This window comes from Myodes glareolus, chromosome 11 (genome assembly GCF_982192425.1).
Source record: "Myodes glareolus chromosome 11, mMyoGla1.1, whole genome shotgun sequence".
NCBI lineage: Eukaryota > Metazoa > Chordata > Mammalia > Rodentia > Cricetidae > Myodes > Myodes glareolus.
This window is the reverse complement of record NC_142036.1, coordinates 11,627,088-11,648,364: the sequence shown is the minus strand read 5'-3', so window position 1 is coordinate 11,648,364 and position 21,277 is coordinate 11,627,088. Positions and strand designations below refer to the sequence as shown.

At 38.7% G+C, this 21,277-nt stretch overlaps 1 pseudogene across 1 annotated transcript; it reads right to left on the bottom strand.

The window, feature by feature from the left end:
- Window positions 1–12,642: 12,642 nt before the first annotated feature.
- On the bottom strand, window positions 12,643–13,238 carry LOC148120395 (immunoglobulin heavy variable 3-21 pseudogene; annotated as a pseudogene). Its single transcript, XR_015739305.1, has 2 exons — window positions 13,125–13,238; window positions 12,643–13,025 (listed from the first exon to the last, which is right to left on the bottom strand). The product of XR_015739305.1 is annotated as an immunoglobulin heavy variable 3-21 pseudogene (transcript).
- Between the last annotated feature and the right edge of the window lie 8,039 nt (window positions 13,239–21,277).

Sequence of the window (21,277 nt, the reverse complement as noted above, 5' to 3'; positions counted from 1 at the left end):
TCACTTAAGATGTCTTTTCCTGTCTTGATTTCCATTCTAGTTTCAAGTCTACAAAACAGAAGTCAGAACACCAAACACAAACTAACAACAGAGTATTCAGAGGAATAATTATGGGAGTAACAAAAGCACTACCAAAAACACAAACTGTGAAAGTCATAAAACTCAGCTGCTATGGAAAGGGCTGAAGATATATGAACCAGGGACCACAGATGACATCTTCAAGGATGTGCTTAATTGTGGCTGATATTTTTGTGGTCTGAGTCACACTATATGCCATAAAGGAATCATTAGATTGGATTTCAATGTGGAAGGTAATTTTTACCAAAATGGAAATGTTTAAAAATATAATTCTTCAACAGTTATAACAACTGTTCACTTTTATCAAGGTCCTATTAGTTTAGAAGTAGGAAACTGTGGATGGTTCATTTATTAAGCTAACTTTGAAAAGTAACATCAATTCAAGGAAGTTGTGATTTCTCTATCACTAGTTTAAAAATTAAGAGGTTGAATTAAAGATTATTTAAAATTCTTACAAAGCTGTCTTGAAAAGTTTCATAATTACAGACTCCTGTCTGTCTGTCTATCTATCTATTTATCTCTTTCTCTCTCTCTCTCCCTCTTTCTCTCTGCTGATTTGTTTGACAAGGAGCAATCAGACATCTAGAGGATTGTGTGGATGATTACACAGATGATTAGTGTATAATTAAAAGGCAAAATTAATAGGCTATGACAAGTAAAGTGTACTTTAGAGGATTTCCTTGTGTAAAACAAAAAAATAACAAAGGTTATGACATCAAACAGTTGCAAATGTAGCATATTCCAGATGACCACTGTTTCTGGGAGTATCTGTTGGTCCTTCACATCCGCTGCTGGTCTGAGTATATAGGTTTCTCCCCAAGCTCACACTGGAGTTCTCGCACCATGTCTCTGACACAATAATGCATGGCTGTGTCCAAAGTTTGAAGACTGCTCAGTTTTATGAAAACGTCGCTATGGAGGTGTAGTGACATTTTGTTTGTGATCTAACAAATAAAGTTTTCTGATGATCAGAGTGCAGAACTAAGCCACTAGTTAGCCATAGAAGCCAAGCAGTGGTGGCCCAAAGCTTTAATCCCAGCACTAAGAAGATAGAGATGGACAGATCTCTGTGAGTGCAAACCTACCCTGGCCTACAAGAGATTGAATTTGTGAAAATTAGAAACAGAGCTCATACAAAGGTGATCCCAGCACCTTCGATTATATGCTTTTAATCTCAGTACCAGAGAAACAGACACAGGAGTGACTTGAATGGGCAAAGAGAGGAATAAAAGACAGAAGGAGACAAAAACTCAGATGCAGTCTGAAGATTCAGTCTGAGATTTTGGTGGGACAGCACACAGTCAAAGGATTTGTACAGACAGAATCTTCCCCATTTGGTCTGAGCATTGGTAGAGATAAGAACTCTCTACTGACTGAATACTCTTCTTTTTCTGATCCTTCAGTTTTTGCCCCTGATAACTGACTCAGGATTTTTACCACTAAGAACAGTTAGAATTTATGCAACAGCAAGTTTCCCTGCTGATGTTGACTTGGGATTTGAGAACTAAATTATAATTTCTGCTTCCACCACTCCATACTCTTCGTATCCACTTCAGAAACTTTCCTGGAGACAGACACAGCTTACACAATAGCTAGTTATGAAAGACTCCCCGCTGGGCGTCTTCCCTCGGGAGAGACCCCAAGCCCAAAGACCAGTCAAAGCACGCAGCCGGATGCAAGCAGCAAGAGGTTTATTTGGGGTACACAGGTACCTGCGGGCGACAAAGCCTCTCGGGGACTTTGCGCCCCGCAGGTTGGGGGTGAGGGGTTTTTATAGGGGAGCAAAAAGCAAGGTTTACAGAAGCGAGATGCAGGGTGGTAAATTGTTAACCTAGATAACATTGAGGGGACTGCTTGGCGGTTTATTGTTCCTCTCATCCTGCCTTCCCCTTTTCTGGTTGGCGACTAGATGTCTGATAGCATAGCCCCTGATCCGTGATGAGTCCCGCTTTCTACGTGACTCAGGCCTCGCAATCTTCTCTTTCTTTGTTCCTATGACCTATCCATAAATCTTATGTCTCGCAGCCAGATGAGGCTATCTTTGCTCAGGTGTCTTTGCTCAGCATTGTGGAGGTCCTGAATTAGGCCTGTTATTTGTTCAGCACTCTGGAGGTCCTGACTCCAGAGGCCTTAATGGAGCTTGCTATCTGAAACCCTTTGCAGAGCGTTATAACTGTGGTTAAGGTTAAAAACCAGTTTTAACTGTGACCCCAATGAAGTTGGGGTCCTTCAGTTAATCAGTATCCACTGACAGTTCCAGTGAGGGACAGGGTCTTAGAGGACTGTACTAGACCAGGGTCTTATTCCTTCAGCTGTCCCTGGGACAGGGCACCTGGGAATAAGTACAATCTTCCTGATTCATACACCCCACAGATGATATGCCTGGGTCTCGTTCCTGAAATCCTGAAACACTTAAAGCTTGGAGAGGTCACCAGGCAGAGAAGCAGCACCAGGACAAGCATGCCCTACTGAAGGACTAAGTGAGAAGGAGATGGGGCCTCTCAGTCCTGGGCTCTTAGTCTGAGCAGGAGGGCTGCTTTGCATTGAGGGAGGTTCCTGAGAGGATAAAGGGAAGCCCTGGGCAAGGCTTGCACTTTTCCCTTGAATTTCTGAAAATTGACCTTAGTTCCTTAGATGACCTGGAGTTAAAAAAAAGAAGAAGAAGAAACATATTTGTTGCACTGTCTAGATTCTTACTTTCTTATAAATAGGAAATTATAAAATTTACACTGTACAGATCTTGAATGCAAAACATTGAGTGACTCCACAGTCATGCTGTGCAGACAGCAGAGGATATCATATCCTAAGTGCATATCCTTTTTAGTTTCAAGAGAGGTTTTAGGGATAGAGGAGTGTTGAAATTTCCTACTATTAAAGTGTGGGGTTTGATGTGTGCTTTGAGTTCTAGTAATGTTTCCTTTACATATGTGGGTGTTTTTATATTAGGGGCATGTAGGTACACAAGTTCCCCACTTTTCCGGAGGTGCTATGCAGGGCTGTTCTGCTTCCTGGTTCCACTGCAGCAGCTTGAGGGTGTAGCATAGAACTGCCCTCTCCTGTTATGTTAATTTCACCTACGGCCCAAAGGTGTAGCTCAGAGAGAACTCTTCTATCATGGTGATTCCACCTGCAAGCAAGGTTCTGGCCCGCAGGCAAGGTTCCTGGGTCAGCTTTTCTCTGAGCCTGAGCACGCCCACCTGGCTTCCTCTCTTCTCTATTCAGCTGCTCTCCGACCTTGGGTGCGGCCCCCTGACTTTTCTCTTTCCCTGTTCCTGATGGGGGGCTGGTGTCCTTTTGCCCCACAGTATATATACCCGACTTATGCTTAATAAAGCTGCCATTTGCTACTTGCTCCTTGGCAGATGAGCCAGTCTCTTTGTGTGTGTGTCATGTGTTCAAACCCCTAGGACATGCGTCCGTTCTCGTGGGCTCGAGTCAGGAAAAGCGCGCGCCTGTTTCGAGGTTCGGGTGTCCACAGAAAAGTGCGGAAGCTTACAGGGGCACAGATATTCAGGATTGAGACTTCCTCCTGATGAATTGTTCCTGTTATGAGTATAAAGTGTCCACTCCATCTCTTCTGATTGATTTTAGATTGAAATAAATTTTGTTAGATATTAGTATAGCCAAACCCGTTTGTTTCTTAGGTCCATTTGATTGGAAAACCTTTTCCCAACCCTTTACTCTGAGGTAGTGTCTGACTTTGAGGTTGAAGTGTGTTTTTTGTAAACAGCAGAATGTTGGATCCTGTTTTTTGTATTCATTCTCTTAACCTGTGCCTTTTTATAGGTGAATTGTGTCCATTGATATTAAGTGATATTAATAACCAGTGGTTGATAACTCCGGTTATTTTTTGTGGTGGTAGTATTTGTGTGTTTCCCTTCTTTGAGTTGTGCTGGTGAAGGGTTCTCAGATGCCTGTGTTATTGTGGGTGTTGTTGGATACCTTGGTTTGTGGGTTTCCTTCTAATATTTTCTATAAGGCTGGGTTTGTGGCTATGTATTGTTTAAATCTGTTTTTGTCCTGGAATATCTTATTTTCTCCATCCATGGTGAATGCAAACTTTGCTGGGTATAGTAGTCTGGGCTTGTATCCATGCATGGTCTCTTAGGGTCTGCAGCACATCTATCCAAGACCAAGGACACTTTTATACTCATAACAGGAACAATTCATCAAGTGGCAGACTCAATCCTGAATATCAATGTCCCTAATATAAAAGCACCCACATATGTAAAAGAAACACTACGAGAAGTCAAAGAACACATCAAATCCCTCATACTAATAGCAGGAGACTTCAATACTCCTCTCCCACCAATGGACAGGTCAACCAGACAGAAATTTAACAGTGAAATGAGAGAACTAACAGATGTAATGAACCAAATGGACTTAACAGACATCTATAGAATATTCCACCCAAACAGAAAAGAATATATCTTCTCCGCATTGCATGGAACCTTCTCAAAAATTGATCACATAATCAGTAACAAAGCAAACATCCACAGATACAAAACATTTTCATTAACAACCTGTGTACTATCAGATCACCATGGAATAAAGTTAGAATTCAACAACAATTCTACCCCCAGAAAGTCTACAAACTCATGGAAACTGAACAGTCAATGACTGAACCACCCCTAGGTCAAGGAGGAAATAATAAAAGAAATAAAAGTTTCCTTGAATTAAACAAACAAACAAACAAAACACAACAAACCAAAACCTATGGGACACTATGAAAGCAGTACTAAGAGGGAAGTTCATGCCACTAACTGCCCACATAAAGAAAACAAAGAAAGCTGACATTAGAGACTTAACAGCACAGCTGAAAGCTCTAGAAAAATAAGAAGCAGACTCACCCAGGAGGAGTAGAAGAATGGAAATAATCAAACTGAGGGCTGAAATCAACAAAATGGAAACACAGGAAACAATCCAAAGAATCAATGAAGCAAAAAACTGGTTCTTGAAGAAAACCAACAAGATTGACAAGCCCCTATCCAAACTAATTAAATGGCAGAGAGAGAACATGCATAGTAACAAGATCAGAAATGAAAAGGGGGGCATAACCACAGACACAGAGGAAATTCAGAAAATTGTTAGATCTTACTACAAAAACCTGTTTGCCACAAAATTGAAAAATGTAAAATAAATGGACAACTTTTTAGATAAGTACCATATACCAAAATTAAATCAAGACCAGGTGAACAATTTAAATAGACATATTAGTCAAAAGTAATTGAAGCTGTCATCAAAATCCTCTTTACCAAAAAAAAAAAAAGCAAAGCCCAGGACCAGATGATTTTAATGAAGAATTCTACAAGAACGTCAGAAAAGAGCTAATACTTAAACTCTTTAATGTGTTTCACAAAATGGAAACAGAGGAGTCATTACCATACTCCTTTTGTGAAGAGACGGTTACCCTGATACCAAAACCACACAGAGACTCAATTAAAAAAGAGAATTACAGAAAATTACACAAAAAATCTCAATAAAATACTGGCAAACTGAATCCAAGAACACATTCAAAAAATTTTCCATTATGATCAAGTAGACTTCATCAAAGAGATTCAAGACTGGTTCAACATATGAAAATCTATCAATCTAATCCATCATTTAAATAAACTTAAAGAAAAAACATATGATCATTTCATTAGATACTGACAAATCATTTGAAAAAATTTAACACCCCTTTATGATAAAGGTCTTGGAGAGATTAAAGATTCAAGGTAAAAACAAAAATATAATAAAAGCAATATACAGCAAGCCGACAACTAACATCAAAATAAATGGAGAGAAACTCAAAGCCTTTCCACTAAAATCAGGAACACGACAAGGCTGTCCACTCTTTCCATACCTCTTCAATATAGTGCTTGAAGTTCTAGCAATAGCAATAAGATAACATAAGAAAATCCATGGGATTCGAATTAGAAAGGAAGTAGTCAAACTTTTGTTATTTACAGATGATATGATAGTGTACATAAGCGACCCCAAAAGCTCTACCAAAAAACTCCTGCAGCTGGTAAACACCTTCAGTAATGTAGCAGGATACAAAATCAGCTCCAAAAACCAGTAGCACTCTTATACACAAAGAATAAAGAAACAGAGAGGAAAATCAGAAAAACATCAACTTTCATGATAGCCAGAAATAACATAAAGTATATTGGGGTAACTCTAAGAGAGTGAAAGATCTTTTTGACAAGAACTTGAAGTCTTTGAATAAAGAAATTGAAGAGAATACCAGAAAATGGAAAGATCTTCCATACTCATAGATGGGTAGAATCAACATAGTAAAAATTGTAATTCTACCAAAAGCATTCTATAGATTCAATGCAATTCCCAACAAGATCCCAATAAAATTCTTCACAGACTTTAAGAGAACAATAATCAACTTTATATGGAAAAAACAAACAACCAGGTTAGCCAAAACAATCCTATACAATAAAAGTACTTCCTGAGGTATTACCATGCCTGACTTCAAACTCTACTACTTAGCTACAGTAATGAAATCAGCTTGGTATTGGCAGAAAAACAGAGGCATTGACCAATGAAATCAAATCGAAGACCTGGGTATAAATTCACAAACTATGAACACCTGATTTTAGACAAAGGAGCTAAAATTATACAATAGAAGAAAGAAATTAGATCTATATCTATTGCCATGCACAAAACTTAAGTCCAAATGAATTTAAGAACTTAATATAAATCTGACCACACTGAACCTGATAGAAGAGAAAGTGGGGCATAGTCTGCAACACATGAGCACAGAAGACCACTTCCGTAGCACAGTCAGTAAGAGAAACAATGAGTAAATGAGATTTCCTGAAACTGAGACGCTTCTGTAAAGCAAAGGTACTGTCAGTAATATAAAAAGGCAATCTATGAATGGGAGATCTTCACCAACTCCCTATCAGAGAAAGACCTGATCTCCAAGATATATAAAGAACTCAAAAAACTAGACATTAAAAATCTGAATAACCCAGTTAAAATGGGGTACTGAACTGAACAGAGAATTTTCAACTGAAGATTTTCAAGTGGCCTAATGATGAGCAACCACCTGCGCCTTGCATCCACTGGACTGATCTAATGAGAGTTCACCAAGGCCAGCTGGACTGGGACTGAACGAGCACGTGATCAAACTGGATTCTCTGAATGTGGCAGGATTCTCTGAATGTGGCTGGCATGGAGACTGTCTGTGAAGCCATTGATAGTGGCACTGGGACTTGTTTCCTCTGCATGTTCTGGATTTTTGGGATTCTAGTCAGTTTGGATGCTCACCTTCCTAGACCTGGAGGGAGGGGGGAGAAACTTGAACTTCCCACAGGGCAGGAAACACTGACTGCTCTTAGGGCTGGAGAGGGAGGAGGGCAGGGAGTGGGGTGAATGGGAGGGTATTGAGAGGAGGGGCAGAAGTGGAAACTTTTATAAATTAATAAAAATAAGAAAAAGAAAAAAAAAACAATAAAAAGCTATCAAACATATGAAAGAAACTTTTCACGACTTGAAAACTGAAATAGAGAAAATAAAGAAAGCACAAGCCAAGGGATTTATAGAAATAGAAATAATAAGAAAGTGACCAGGAACCACAAATGCAAGCAAAAACAGCAGAGTATAAGAAATGGATACGTGAATCTCAAGCACCGAAGATAAAATAGAGGAAACAGACTCATTGGTTAAAGAAAATATTAAATCTAACAAAAGCTTATGCAAATTATCCAGGAAACATATGGCACCAGGAAATGAACAAACCTAAAAATAACAGATATAGGAGAAGGAAAAGAAGTCCAATTTAAAAGCACAGAAAATATATTCAACAAAATCATAGAAGAAAACATTCCCAAACTAAAGAAAGTCATGTCTATAAACATATAAGAAGATTTAAGAACACGAAATAGACTAGATAAAAAAGTCCTCTTGCCACATAATAATCAAAACACATAACATACAGAATAAAGAAGGAATATGAATAGCTTCAAAGCAAAAAGGCCAAGTAGCATATACAGCCAGACCTATCAAAATTATATCTGACTCCTCAATGAAAAATAAAATCCATAAGGTCCTGATCAAGTATTATGCAGATATTAAGAGACAATGGATGCCAACCCAGACTATTACACCAAGCAAAACTTTCAATCAACATAGAAGGACAAACATGACATTTCACAAAAGAACCAGATTTAACTAATATTTAGCCACAAACAGAATCCTATAAAAGTACTAGAAGGAAAACTTTAGCCCAAGGAAGTTAGCTACATCTGCAAAAATACAGGCAATAGATGATCTCAAAGAAACAAGTCCCAAAGAAGGGAAACATGTACATAATAACATCACCAAGAATAAAAACTAAAATAAGAGGAGATAGCATTCATTGGTCATTAATATCCCTTAATAAAAAAGGAATCAACTCACCTATAAATAGACAAAGGCTAATAGGTTTGATAATAAAATAGAATCCATCTTTCTGTTGCAAACAAGAGCACATCTCAAGCAGATAGACAGTTGTATCTACAAGATGAAATTAAAATCCTGTAAACTTTAATAATGTGTTTAAATACCTTCACAGAGATAGGGTACTTTATTTTATCCAAAAAACAAATTGATCACAAGCCAGGTGTAACATGAGGGGGCCTGTTTGTTGGGGATTTTCTGTTCTCCCACCAGGTCCCCACAATTGTTTAGTCCCAGAGAAAATTACCCAAAGGACTCCATAAGTTATAATGCTGATTGGCCCGTAAGGTCAGGTTACTTATTAGCTAACTCTCACATCTTGATTAACCCATTTTTCTGATCTATTTTAGCCATAGGCTCAGTACATTTTTCAGCAGGGCAGCTCACATCTTGCTGCTTCAGTGATCTGGGCAGGAGTGGGAGGAATCAGCTTCCTCCTCCTCAGAATTCACCTGCTCTCCTTATATCATTTCCACTTCCTGTCTGGTTTTCCCACCTACACCTCCTGCCTGGGCAATCAGCGTTTATATAAAACATGACTGACAGAATACAGACAATTCTCCCAAACCAGCCAGGAACCTGAGAAGACCAGAATAGATTCCAAGACCTACTAATTACAATATGATTTGACAGCATTTTCAGAAAGGAACATGAAACTCAGGGACAATTTTTGCAGTATGTTAGCCATGAACCTTCTGCAGACTCCTGAAGCTCACCTACTATCTCTAACTGCATTAGTTCCATGGTATAAGTACCAGAGTCTAACCAGAATCAATGATAAAACCGATGTTCATGTTTCACATGGGGATGATAGAGAGAGTGGAAGGAATCAAGGTTAATGGTTTATCAGTCTATCCAGTCCTGCATGATCTGTTGACTCTTACCAATTCCTAAATCCTGCTCTAACTGGAGAATTAACTGAGGCTCTGTTGTGAAACTAGGGACCGTAGTCTCAATGGTCTCTTAGTCTCTTCAGATTGATCCTGGTACCCACAGCATATCCAGGTCTGCCATGTATGATGCTCTCTATCTTGTTCAGATGAGCTCGAGAGTTGTAGAAAAATAAATATTACAGTGGAAAACAAGACTTCATAAATATTCAGATGCATTAAAAATTAATACAGACTAAATTCTAGGAGATTACAATGGGAAAAATGTCTTTCATACACAGAGCAAGCCAAGAAACTGAGAGGCCAATAATTCCTGGACTTGTTCACCTGCTTTGATTCAACACTCTGAAAAGACTTGTGCTAGTACTGGGGAGTCTCTATTGGCCTTTAGTATTTCCTGCTGGTCCTGAGTTTCTGTAGGAAGGTTTTATACAGTTTCACACTTGAGTTCCATCACAGTGTCTCTGGTAGAGTTCTCAGTTTGCAGTTTTTCAGATTTAAGAAATCGTGGCTTTTGGGGGTGTTCCTGCAGATGGTGATCTTGGTCTTTAGAACTGAATTACAATCAGTGTTCTCATTATATCATATTCTCATTAACTTCAGACATTATCCTGGAGACTGGTGAAGATGACAGCTGGTTAATGAGAACACAGAGACAGTGCAGGTAGGGGTAAGGGTCTGGGTGTGTGATGACTGCGCCAGGTCAGATTCTGATTCCTTCACATGTACCTGGTACAGTGCCCCTGGGGAAAGCCAAGATCACTATCATTCAAATATTACATGCATGATGTACCTGGTTCTCTCTCCTGAAACTCTGAGACACTTACAGGTCGCAAAGGTCATGAGGTAGAGGAGCAGCACCAGGAGAGTCATGCTTTGCTGAAAGCTCTAGGAAGAAGATGGGTCTTCTCAGCCTGAGTGCTGCATTGCATTGGGGTGGTTCTTGGGAAGATAAACGGAAGCCAAGGAGGTTTTACTTTTCACTTAAAGTGACAGAATTTTGTTTGTGCTTCTTAGTAGAAATGGAAGTAGATACTCAGGAACATTTTCCTGGTTCTGACTGCGTTTCTAGTCCCTGAAAAACAAGAAATATTTAGAGTCACTCTATGCAGACATATCAGGCAAAAGATGGGAATGTTTACAGTGAGTCCACATTCAATCAATGATGGTAGAACAAGGTATCACTCACTGGATGTGTTTTAATGTCACCAAAAATTCATATCATGGATTTAGGTTGAAATTTGGGTTCATAATTGTCAGAAATAATACTTATAAAAACTTAAAATTTATTATTTAGGTGTCAGCAAAGACTTTATTCTCTTCCCTCATCCAGAATATAACTTGTGACAACGAACGTTAAGTACATGAGATCCCATGTGTTCATCTGGGAAAAAACACAATTGACTGACATGGATCCTGTCTTATTAGGCTAAGACTATTTACCTTCATAATTGGTGACACAATACATGCACACTTTTCATTGAACATCTTTATTTACAGCAATCTTCTTTTCTCTTTGTATTTTTATATCTCACTTTCTCTGGCCTCAGGCTGTGGCACATAAGAACCCAGGTTTTATGAATATTGCATTGTCGAGGGATGAGAAAGTTTTCAGTTCATAAAACCCCATGAAAAGTAGTATCATCCAGCCAGGCTTGAGGGTTATGTGATCTGAAGTAATAAGAAGGCAGAGTGATGACAAGACATCGAAGGAGGGCATGCTTGAACAGTGCATCTGTTTGTCTTCTGGAGAGGATAACCATAGGGGACAATGGACTGCAGGACTTTCTCCCATGCCTTGGTAATGTAAATCAGCAGGGAAGGTAAATGAGGAGCTCTTACCATCTTGCCTTGTCAGATCCTGGAGAGCATCCACCGTTTCTTGTGTATGGGTACTCTACACATTATGTCCCTCAGTTTGTTGTGCATAATCTGTTTTTGTGAGTGGCAGTGATGGAGCTAGACCTTAGCATAGGTGAGGCAGTGTTCCTGGGAAATACTGATGGGAAACCAAGACTATGAGTGCTGTGTTCTCCTTATTCTCTGGGATCTTAAGGAAGAATGGGAACTGAAATGTCTTCAGAGCTTGCCTAGAGTAATGGAGGCCCTGAGCCTGAAGGCAAACCTTGAATCCCAGTGTTGCTGCTCACCTGACCTCAGAGCAGGTTTCTGTGGTGATCATGTTATGGTAACCTCTGTAATGTAAACTATTTATAGATGATGAGAAAGTAGGCATATCTGGAGCAAGCACACAGATACTCAGACATATACACACAGACAGACATACAACAACAAAGACAATCCTTCCCAAAAAACAAACTTACAAGAGTAGATGGATACATGTATATTAACTCCATAGGATATTTGAAAATTTTATTTTCCCACCTTTGTCATTCATTCTACTTAAAAACAAATAACCATGCTCATTAATAATGCACTGTGATTACACTGATTCATCCCACTATCTTCTCTCTTTCTCTCACTCCTTTGAATCTTCTGTCATCTCCTACTGACATGTCTCTTCTTTTCTCTTCTCCCTTCTTTACTGTCTTCCTATACCAAATCTGCTTCTTTTTCTACTTATCAAGAAGTGAGATTGCAGAGTCACATCATCTTGTGTAATGTCTTATAACATCTTAGTAGGACCACATTGCCATTTCCACAGCACAGGCATCCCTTCTGAACCATTCCCATAATATGGTCTCATTCTTTCTTTCGTAAATGGCTCTCATACCATTAGTTACAGGCAACTCATTCTTTTGGGTTTAAGATTCATTTCTTTGGTTATTAAAAATGTCAGCTTTATGCATCCTCTTCTGTATGCTTTCACTGGTCAAGGTGAATGATCCCAAACAGAGGATGGAGGGCAGAACACTGTGTGCTCATGAGGACATCACCTCTCAACTCTGGGTTCCCAGAGCTATCTGTTAACCTTCTGACTCAGAAGAAAAATTGAGAGAGATAGAGGAAGAGTGATAGAGACTGTGACACAGACAGAGATAGGGAGACAGAGAGAGATAAAGGGAAACAAGGAGAAACACTATAATAAATAAACACAACACAACAGAACTGGAACCAAAAATTTAAATAATAATTTTGACATTCAAGGATTGCTACACACTATATCTACAGAGAAAATCCCTAAGTGTGATATGGAGAGGCAGTGCAGACACAGAGAAGTCCAATCTTCCTTGCTTTTCTGAGCAGGCTCTTCTGTGATCCAGATCTCTAAGTGCTCTCAGCGCCCCCTGCTGGTCCCGTGTTCCCCACAGATGTGTTTTTGTCTGAGCTCACAGTAACATTCATTCACTGTGTCTCTTGTACAGTAATACGTGGCTGTGTCCTCAGATTTCAAACTGCTCATTTCCAGGTACAGAGTGTTTTTGGCATTGTCTCTGGAGATTGTGAACCGGCCCTTCACTGCGTCGGCGTAGAAGATTTTTTTACTACTCTCACTAATGGATGCGATCCACTCCAGTCCCTTTCCTGGAGCCTGGCGCACCCAGTACATTACATAGTCACTAAAGGTGAATCCAGAGGCTGCACAGGAGAGTTTCAGGGACTTTCCAGGCTGCACCAAGTCTCCGCCAGTCTCCAGCAATTGCACCTCACACTGTATACCTGCAAACACAAAGATTTCTTTTTAGAAAACTGACACAGAAGACATTTTTTTCTTTCTCATGTCCACACAACACACAGCATCTCATCTTTATGAATTACCTTTTATAATAAGGACAAAGGAAACAAATATTAGCCCTAAATCCATGGTGAGTGTCCTGTGTTCAGTGCTGAACCCTGACTGGGAGAACTTGGAAATTCAGGGCTTGTCTCCTGTGCCGAAGATGCAGGGTCAGGGCAGTGCTGGATTTTATGGGCACAAAGATGACTTATTTGCATGTCTTCCTGATGTAACAGGCTCTGTAGTTTGACCTGTGCAGAAGACATTACTCAGCTCAGATATAAGACATCATACACACTGAAGACAGTTATAGAAATTGAAGCATTAATGTAGCGCTGTGTACACATTTTCCTTGTTAGGGATTCACTACACTGTATTTAGTTCCCTTTTCACCATATGCATGAAAAATGTTGTGTTTCCACACTGTCATGACTCTTTAGGATCAATGTGAAATTTAAAAGTTCCATTCATAATGTAAGTAATGTATAATAGTATCTTGATAGGAGGTTGAAATGAACATTATAATATAATAAATTTATCCTAAAATTGTATCAACATACAAAAATGTTTTAAGAAGTAGAACCATGCATGCATACAATATGACAAAACAAATTTGCCTAGATATACAAATATTGCAGATGAAAATAGGAACATATTTAATATAATTTAAGTTTGTATCAATATACAAGAATCTACACCAATTTTATTTCCCTATAAATAATAAATTTTAAGTATTAACTCTATTGCTCATTATTATTATTAGTGTGAGTAATCTCACACTAATCTATTATCCCATTTAATTTCCCCCCCTTTTTTTTAAAGAGATCCCTTAGCCTACAGAATGTTTTCCCCAACCCCAAATCCTATTCTATTTATAATCAACTGCTAAATGATGACCCTAACAATGAGAACAAATTTTGTTGGGAAAGGGGATGTTTTCTTCTAGAATTACTTCCAGCTGTCATAGAGGTGATGTTCTTTCTATGGGATCTTGTGAAAGTAAAATGATGAATAAGTTTCAAGATTACTGTCTGCTGTAATTCCAAATGATCTCCGAGTTTTCAGTAGGATTTTTCTGAGGTTCTTACTTGAAATTCTGGGCAGAACATTGTAAAAAACCCAAAACAGGTCTTATAGTAGTAATATCAGCATCATGATGTCATATCAACCAGGTGGAGTTGTGTGGCGCCATTTTCTTTCAGAAAACTTCAAAGATTACTGCAGGAACATTCATTGCTCATTGTGGAAAATTTAAACATTAGACATATACAGATGAATATATATATATATCAAAGATAGAGACAAAAATAGCTATGAAGAAAAGTAAAACTTTTTCTAAACTCTTTCTTCTTTCTTGCCCTTACCAGATGGTTCTTGACATGGACAGAAACTCTTAATTTTTTTTATTAACTTGCTTAGACTTAGAGAAGAACCGAGCCATTGTCCAGCTACAAAACCAACTCATCTATCTATCTATCTATCTATCTATCTATCTATCTATCTATCTATCTATCTATCTTTAAATGTATGTATTTTGATTATTTGTCCTTACAAGTCATATTCCTTTTTCTCAGTGATCCTTATTGGATAGTTATTTTTCCTTCAGTCAGCATCCAAACATCCAGGGTCTCTTGAATTTTTGAAGATGTGTATTTTCCTGTAAAGACAAGAGAAGAATCCTTCCCCAGACCTTATAAAGTTTTCTTACCACCTGTATGATTGTTACCCCTGTTGGTGAGCTGACATTTCTCTCTCAAGGGGTTTCTCTTTTTTAAACCGAATCTTTATTAACTTTTATGGTATGCACAGTTTTTCTTCTCCTATGGAAACAAGAGCAAAACCCCTTCCCCAACACAACATATCACCTGGTTTCATTGTGATGTCAACACATCCTAGAAATACACTGGCTGTTTTAAATCAGAAGACTTTCTTATTAACCAACGTGTCTCTGCTGCTGTTGTTGCTTTCTCATTAGCTTTAAGAAAATTCAATATAAATAAAGCATTATATAATCTATTCCTGGGGGTATTTTCCACTTTTTCTGTTTGTTTAACATATCTTTTATAGTTTGATTTAATTTTTCTACAACTGCCTGACCTGTAGGATTGTGTATTATACATATAATATGCTTCATATTATAATAAGCAAAACGGTTTCATTTTCTTAGAGACATATTCTGGACCATTATCTGTCTTTATTTGTACAGGTATATTCATGTTGGCCATAACTTTTTAATAAATTGATGGAGGAAGGTTATCTCTCTATTGTGTTATTTTCATTGGTTAATTAAGAAACTGGCTTGGCTTGATAGGTCAGAATTTAGATAGGCGGAGTAAACAGAAGAGAATGCTGGGAAGAAGGGAAGTGAGGCAGACGCCATCACTGTCCTCTTCAAGACAGCTGCAGGTTAAAATCCTACTGGTAAGCCACCACCTCGTGATGCTACACAGATTATTAGAAATGGTTTAATCAAGATGTGAGAGTTAGCCAATAAGAGGCTGAAACTAATGGGCCAAGCAATGTTTAAAAGAATACAGTTCCCGTGTAATTATTTTGGATAAAGCGAGCTGGGAGCCAGATGGCGGGACACAGCCCGCTGCTCCTTTTACAGAGTGGTGCCCAACATGGTAACTAAATCCACTTAAAAACCTGAGAAGGCTTAAAAAAAGGGGGAAAGAGAGTTTAACACAGCTTTGGGCACCAGATGTTGCTGCAGGGCGATCGGTAATGAAAAGTCCCCAGACTATCTTACAAAAGATACAGCTTTAATAAAACAGAAGGAAAAAATTACACAGAATCCTATCCGTCTGGAATGCTGGATCCAGGCCAAGTCAAGAGGGAGAGAGAGGGCGGGGGATTTCACCTGCCTGGTTTATAAGTAAACTTTTGCCTTAGGGCAACATGCCCCATGAAGAGGATGTGATTGGCTGAACTCCCCTATCAATAAATGTGTGATTACTGAATCAACATTTTCTGATCTCAAAGCAGTTGCCCACTGAAAACCTCAATAAATGTCAATGGTATGGTGTACATATTTTAATTTTCCAAATTCTGCAAAGTGGAACACATCCATCTGCGAAATTTCATCCCTTTGAGTACCCTTTGTGTTAGTCTCTGCAGGTAAAGGTGCTGGGTTATAGAAAGAGCAAGTAGGACATCTCTTTATAATCTCCTTAGCTTGTTGCCATGTAATAGAAAACTCTTTCTTTAAATCTTTGCTATTGACATAACGTTTCTTACGGAATTCTGAGGACTTCAACACACTTCCTATCAATAATCGACCAATTTTTGCACTACTTTGTGCTAGGGAACCTGGCAGACCCGAATGAGAGTGGTTGTGTGTTATGTATATGGGACAAAGTCCATTCCTGATTATATCTTGAACCTGTGTGAATAATGAAACCAATTCTGTGTCATTTGGTATAAATTCAGTTGTTTCAATATACAAAACTACTCTTACTGCATATTGTGAATCTGTAACTATATTAAGTGGTTTTTTTAATATACTTTAGCACCATGAGAATTGCATATAATTATGCCTTCTGGACAGCATTATAAGGGTTTTGTTCCACCTTACATATTTATTCTCATTTGTAACCTGTCTTCCCTGATTTATTTGCTTTGGTATAAAATTTATGGGCCCCAGTTATTGGAGCCTCATATACAATTTGGGAAAGAATCCAATAAGTTCTTTTCATATGGTTAAGTTTATTGCTTTTGGGATAATTGCTGTTAATTTCGCCCAAAATTTAGCACAAGCTCTTTGCCATGGTTCATTGCCTTCCCTTAACTTTTTCATTTCATCAGTTGTAGAAGGCACTATAATCTCTGCTTGGCTTATACCTGCTATCATACGGGTGCCAGATGAAGAAGGGAGCATAAAAGAAATATCATACTAGCTCAGAAGTGAGTATCATAGAGTGCTATTAATGTCGGGGTAGACTAACAGATCACTATCCTCTGCTGGAATGAGGAATAGCAACCAAATCCTGCAGCCAGGAAAGGAGTCCAGATGTGCTTTACATTGGCATAAATAGTATAAGAGGCCACGCCCCAAGTGGGTGGTAACTTAAAAGCTACTGGTGGTAGGAATTCCTACAGCAAGAACACTTGACACTTTTCTGAATTTTACTCAGTTCTCAGTGATGTTGTCTGAAGGCCTCAGGAAGTTTGTAAATAAGAAGTTTCTTATTGCTGTCTTCTTCTCAGTGATTGTTATGGGGACATATTTATATTTGCAATGCTCAAATGTTTGCATCCTGAAATTTTCCCTATGATCACATTTATTACCCACTTTGCCATTCCTTTTCCCATCTTGATACCAGACAACACATGGCTGTCTTCATGTTGTCTTAGGTCAATTTTTATTTCTGCATATTTATATAGTCAGCACAATGGGGACATTTAATGCATTTTTGTAACAAAACTTTTGGATCCATCTTGCATTTGAGAAGACATAGTTTTTATTTTCCCAAATTCTCATGCTTTCTACCCACCCACTCATTCCCTTTCTCTCACTACACCCAACTTTTTCTTTCAAAACCCCTGTATTATCTTGTCTTTTTTCCCTCTTTCCCCTCACTTAAGATGTCTTTTCTTGTCTTGACTTCCATTCTAGTTCCAAGCCTAGGAAACAGAAGCCGAAACACCAAACACACAGAGTCTCAAACACACAATCTGGATTTTCTATAAGGCAGAAACTGTCCTTCCCAATCTTCAACATGTTGTGTGATATAATATTTCCAGTATCATTCAAATTCCTCCATGGTTTAGAAAACACTGATGAAAGGAGGTGGGAAGAATGGAAAAAGTAGAGCACAGAGATGGATGCTGTGAAATGCTGTCTTCTGGGCATGACATGGATATCACAATCATGGACTCATAATGGTTACTGTTTGACGCAGTAAAACAATATTACACCAGTTCAGAATTATTGATAACAAAAGGGTTTTTTTTAAGGAGAAAACTTACAGATCACCATCCTAAACAACAGTGCTCTGAGCTGGAAGCAAGAGGGAGCGGGCACAGTTATCACTGCTTTTTAAACTATAAGAGACCATGCCCAAGTGGGCTGGTTTCTTAGAGGCTACTGGCTAAAGGAGAAGAATGTGCTCCCACAGCAGCTGTTGTCTATATAAACCCAACTGGGTTCAAGCCAGCCAAAACCATGGTATAGATAGGGCTGCTAATTACTTGTCCCTACTTCATACTGAGAGGATTTGGAAATTTATTTTTCTGCACAAGAAATATAGTCACACATCTTACAGGATATGGTTATTGGTATGTTTCCTATGTTGCTGTGTTTGGGTTCACACACATGCACATATGGGCAGCACTAACTGTACTTAAATAAGTATGAGGGAGTTCCATGTTTGGAAGATATGGGAGAAATTGGTTGGAAAACATCACACATAGAGATCCATATGAAAGAGTTCCACATACAGAAAGAATAAAGAAAATTAGTAAAAAAAAACCTGTTTAGCTGAGACTTATAACAAAAATTCAGAAAACAAATGATTAAGGGACATTGGTAAATGTCAAATAACTTGGTAGGCAAATTTTTCTGGGGCCATCTTCCCATGCAACTAAGAACTGGTGGGGTACTTCACTTCCAAAAATATCTATTTTCAGACAATTCTATACATGATTTGTAAAATATCTTTTCACACTTTGTTAGCTGTTACTTGACTCTAAGCTGACAATATCCCATCATTAATCAGAATTAGGGGAAAACATATCATTCTTGCCCCTACCCTTAAAGGGTTCATGGTGCAATAACAATTATTCTGGTGTTAGATTATACATATGTGTCATCTAGATATCCCCCTATCTTTAAAATTACCTAGAACGAATCAGATGACATACTAAAGGAGAAGTGAATTTCAGGATAATATGTATAAACAATTGCTACTTCTTTTCAATCCAGAGGGAAAACTTTGCCTGTGTGTATTTGTTCAATAATTTATTTACTTTAATGTGAATATGTGAAGTCTTATAATTCATGTAGGGAGGCTCTCCATAAAAAGTTCTTGATGTACTTGATCTAAAGTAAAATCCTTGGAATTAGAATAAAGGTATGAGTTCTGATATATTTTATGTCCAACAAACTCCTTAAATATTTTACCCAATCCATCCATGTAAGCTTATTTTCACACTACCCCTAGAAAATAAGAAAGTGCAACCTTTGAGTTCAACATTGTGTGCAGTTATTCAATTCAATGTTACCTGTTCTGCTGTCAGGATTCTAAGAATGTAGTAAATGTGGTCTCCAAAACTTGATCACACACTCTTGATGTCACTGCCTGAATTTCAGGAGAAGCCTCAGCCTCAGGTGAAAAGATTCTCTGTTCCTTTTTAAACCAGCCCCAAGACATTATCATGGAGTCACAGTCAACACAACTTCTCTGAAGGACACTTCTGTAACTCACACTTGAGACACCAGGCTCTTCCAGTCAGCAACATCAGAGGGCAGAGGAGTAATTCTTAGAGCAACAAAAGCATCTGCAAACTGTGAAAATCATAAAACTCAGTAGTCTATGGGAAGGGCTGAAGAGAGGTGAACCAGGTACTGGAGGTGATGTCTGCAAAGATGTGCATATTTTTGGCTGAGAATTTTGTGGTCTGAGTTGCACAAAATGCCTATAGAGGAATCATTAGCTTGAATTTTGAAGATCAAGATAATTTTTTACCAAAATGATAATGTTCAAAAATAGAATCCTGCATCAATCATAAAAACTGTACACTTGTATAATATCCTATTAGTTTAGAAGTAAGAAATTGTGGATGTTTCATTTTCTAAGGTAACTTTAGAAATTAACATGAGTTCAGGGCAGTTGTGGCTTCTCTATCACAAATTTAAAAGGAAACAGGATGAATTAAACATTATTCAAAATTCTTACAAAGCTCTTACAGAGTTTCATAATTTCAGACTCCTATCTATCGGTAGATAGATAGATAGATAGATAGATAGATAGATAGATAGATAGATAGATAGAATTTGCCAATTTAGTGAATAAATGGGACCTACTGAAACTGAGAAGCTTCTGTAAAGCAAAGGACACTGTCAGTAAGACAAAAAGGCTACCTTCCGACTGGGAGAAGATCTTCCCAAAAGATGCTCTATCATACCATAAAAGCATTTGTTCAACTATGTTCATAGCAGCACCATTTGTAATAGCCAGAACCTGGAAACAACCTAGGTGCCCCTCAATAGAAGAATGGTTAAAAAAGGTGTGGAACATATATACACTAGAGTTTTACTAAGCGGTAAAAAACAATGACATCTTGAATTTTGCATGCAAATGTATGGACATAGAAAATGCTTTACTGAGTGAGGTAAGCCAGACCCAAAAAGAGGAATATGGTATGTATTCACTCATAAGTGGATTCTAGCCATAATTAAAGGTCTTTGAGCCTATTATTCGAGATCCTAGAGAAGCTAAATAAGAAGGTGAACCTGAAGAAAATCATGTACTTATCCTCCTGGAGATTGGAAATAGACATGAGTCCCAGGTAACCTCGGGTGCATGGGGGGTGGGTGGGAGGGTTGTTGGAAGGGGAGAGGGTTAGAGAGAAGGGAGTAGGGGAGGAATGGGGAAAACTCGGGGGACTGAGATGGAGGGAGGGAGGAAGGATGGATATGGGATCAGGGAAGAATATATCTCAACTAAGGGAGTCATTTTAGGGTTTACAAGAAACTTGATTATAAATGGGATCCCAGGTCCAAGGAGAGATCCCCAGATTGTTCTCTGGACAGAGGAGAGGGTGCCTGAACCGGCTTTGGCCTATAAGCATACTGATGAAGATTTTGCTTATCACCATAGATCCTTCATCCGACGATGGATGGCGATACAGACGGAAACCCACATTGGAGCACCGGACTGAGCCCCCCATGGTCCAAATGAGGAGCAGAAGGAGGAAGAACATGAAAAAAAACTCAGGACCGCGAGGGATGTGATCACCCACTGATACAAGGGGACTGATCTAATGAGAGTTCACCAAGGCCAGTTGGACTGGGACTGAACGAGCATGTGATCCAACCAGATTTTCTGAATGTGGCCGGATTCTCTGAATGTGGCTGGCCCAGAGCCTTTCTGAAAAGCCATTGACAATGACACTGGGATTTGTTTCCTCTGCATATACTGGATTTTGGGGATCCAGTCTGTTTGGATACTCACCTTCCTGGACCTGGAGG